Source organism: Rhagoletis pomonella, unplaced genomic scaffold (genome assembly GCF_013731165.1).
Source record: "Rhagoletis pomonella isolate Grant_MI unplaced genomic scaffold, Rhpom_1.0 Rhpom_scaffold_00016, whole genome shotgun sequence".
NCBI classification, from domain to species: domain Eukaryota; kingdom Metazoa; phylum Arthropoda; class Insecta; order Diptera; family Tephritidae; genus Rhagoletis; species Rhagoletis pomonella.
In genome coordinates, this window is record NW_023458570.1 from 823,837 (window position 1) to 827,350 (window position 3,514).

Genomic DNA, 3,514 nt, shown 5'->3' on the forward strand with positions numbered 1-3,514 from the left:
AATCTGGCAAATGTTTTCTAGTGATTTTACTAGAGGTTCCACCTTGTCTATGTCAAACTTTTTAATTAAAAGCGTGATTAGTCTTTCCATACATCTATTCTTTGCTTTGCATGCAAACCTGGTGTGCCCCAGTCCGCCACAATTGAAGCACTAACGAACTTTCGGAATGTGGTGACTAATCTTAAGTTTGACATAGAAAAACACCACCGTTTGTGGTATTTCATTACGTTGAACATTTTTTTTCACCGTAAAAGTTGGAATAAATTTTTCCCTATCATCCGGCTAACGTCTCATAATTATCGTTACAGGATCAGCTTGTATGTCAGTTATTAGGTTTTTGAGGATTTCGTCCTCTGAAAATTAAATTGGAACCCGCCGGGTCACTCCCACCGTCTCCACAAAACCTCTTGGTATAAGTGGTCTCATTAGGCACCTAGTTAGATTCTCATTTTCGAGACTTTTGTTTGCCGCCTGAAAAGATTCAAAAAAATTTTATAAAGCGATTTTCCTATTGCCTTTATTTTCTTTATCCCCTCAATCCCAAAATTCTTGATCTTGTCCCATAGAAATAGACCGTTTTTCATACTGTCATTGTTGCATAAAGGGCTTTTGCTTGTGTCTATTAAGACACAAAAATCACCCTTGTGTGAGTTTGCGTAGCGCACACTGTACCTTGTTTGTTCAGTTTTGTCACTTTCGTTTGCACTCTTAGGCAAAGAATATAGTGACGCGACAAAGAGAGCGACAAGACATTTTCGGATAATAGCGACAAAAACAAACCTTTATTTTTTAATGTGGCAGCACATAGTGAAGCGAAAAGCGAAGAAAGCGACAAAGAGCATAGCGACGAAAACAAAAAAATTTGTTTTCGTTGCTTTCTGAGCTGATGGTCGCTTCACTATGTTTTGACGTTTCTTGTCTCTTTCTTCGCTATTATCAGAAAATGTCGTGTCGCTCTCTTTGTCGCGTCACTATGTTCTTTGCCTTATTCGTCATGCCATTTCCCGCTTGAATTTTTTCCGATATTTTGTTAAAAGTACCCCTTGGCACAATCATGCCTTGCAATGGTATTGGTGTTCAGTTATTCGTGTCGGTCTTCGATTTTTTGTTGGCTTTTTTAATGTCTGCTGTCCGTCTGTTTGTCTCTTCGTCATTGTCTGAGTCCTGTTTGGTGTCCATTTTAACACTTTTAATAGCTCTTTTTCTGTTTAGCAATTGTTTTTTCTGATTCTTGCCTACCTCCAACCAATTTGAAGGTGGCATGGAATCAGACTCATTTTTGTCTGCCCCACCTTCTGACGCCGAAGAGCCCTCCATTTTATGCGTACCGAGACGCCCAATCACCTAAAGGTTTGCTTATTTCAATAAAAATAAACGAAACTATGAGAAACTCACCTTTTTTCCTTTCTTCACTGATGGAAGTCCTTTACAACAATAAGTACACTGTTCGGTGTACTAATTTGACTCGATGTGCTTTTTTACATAAAATGTACAGTACTTTTAATTACACACACACTTTACAAAATATAACACACTAAGAGCACAATAGCTAGATAAATTAATCCTCCACCCACGGCTGCCGGCTTGCGGATGATGAAGAAGCTATTGCTTGTGGAAAAAACCGACAAATAAAAACATTTGGACGTTGCGTTTCTTTCTCATGGTAACTCGAATTCTTTGATGATGCACTTTTAGTGTTCTGGCGAGATTATGCCGCTGTCATTATTAAACATTGGCTACACAGTCGCAATTGGCGATTCGTGCTAGTCGAAATCAGGAAGAATAAAAGGGACACGCAGCTACTGAAAGACTGAGGCAGGGAACGTGATCTACATCGTCAAATGAGTAGTGCCATACGTGCGCAATTACATCGCGCCATTGACTAAACCAAGCTGTAGGTGTTACGATTGGCCCCATGGATGCGGTTTGCCAATATTATATTGCGTCAAAGTCTCATTCGGGGACACCAGGATTGTGTTGTGTAGGTAAATACCTAAATACCTTCGTTGACTCATTTACCAGAACCATTGGGCGCTTTACTTTACAGCGACTCGACAGAATCAAAAGGTATCCACGAATGTCAATACATACAACTATTCGGCATTTAAGGGAATTTCGTCTCTTTATCCTATATTGAATTTCTGTAGGCCATCGATTCCCACCCATTTTGTCTTGTTCGCTGGCGACAGAATTCAACATTTCATCAAATTTAAAAGGTAAAAATTTCACTACTAAAAATTTAAAAATTTTCCTAAAACTTGCAAAGAAATTTGGAAAAGAAATATCTCTGTTGTTTTTAGGAGTAGGGTGGGAGTGTCATTGATAAGATTAGAGTGAGAGAAAGTTTTTCTTACAAAACCTTTCAGTACACTGTGAGACAAATGGTAGGGGTCAGTGATCGGGAAGGGTTCAAACTACCGGGGAAAGTTATATCGATAAAAAAGAAGTTATACGTTTCCCGGCGTTTCGCTGGGTCACGTCTAGGAATCGAGATATATATATAACTATCATACAGGGGAAATTGTCACCTTTGGTGGTATTTTTTTGACATAACTCGAGAACCACTAATCCGATTTTGCTCAAACAAATTTAAAAAAATTAAAAATTACAATTCCTTTAATCTGTTCATATAACGTTTTTCTATATAATCAACAGTTTTAAAAAAATTTAATATTTTAGGCAAAACATATTTTTTTTCTTCATACATTTATTTTTACCGGCAAAACTGTTGATTATATAGAAAAACGTTATATGAACAGATTAAAGGAATTGTAATTTTAAATTTTTTTAAATTTGTTTGAGCAAAATCGGACTAGTGCTTCTCGAGTTATGTCAAAAAAAGACCACCAAAGGTGACAATTTCCCCTATATGATAGTTATATATATATTTCGATTCCTAGACGTGACCCAGCGAAACGCCGGGACACGTATAACTTGTTTTTGACCGATATAACATTTCCCGTTGGTTTCATCCCATCCGGATTTTGACTGTCGCATAGTGTTATTGAATCATGGTCCGCACTCAACGACTGTTGATTTACTTTAGGTTTGTATAGTAACTTCTCCAGTAAAAGATTGCAGCGAGAGCGTAAAAGCAAAATAGAGCGTAAAATTGAGAAGAGAAAACTAGCAGAAAAAGTTATTGAACACAAAACTAGTAAAAACTTGCAAGTGAACAGTTGTTGCACTGTTTTGACATTCTGCTGTAAACATTTTACTATCTATAAATCAGTTTTTTGCTTTGCACACAATAACTTAAACAGCCCAGTACATCATTAATATTTTGATTTCCGCTAGTTTCAATTCAATATATGGCAGCTTTTGACATTCATTCTTCTTCTTCTTTCGATACCAAATTTCTGCTAGTAAAAATTTCACTAGCAAGAATTAGCAGCTCTCCCGTGTTATTACGCTCTCGATTCAGGGCTCTCCTGCAAATTTTTTGGGTTATTATACACTTTTCCAGTAAAAATTTGCAGGTTCCAGTACAAATTAGTACTGACTATTTGTTACT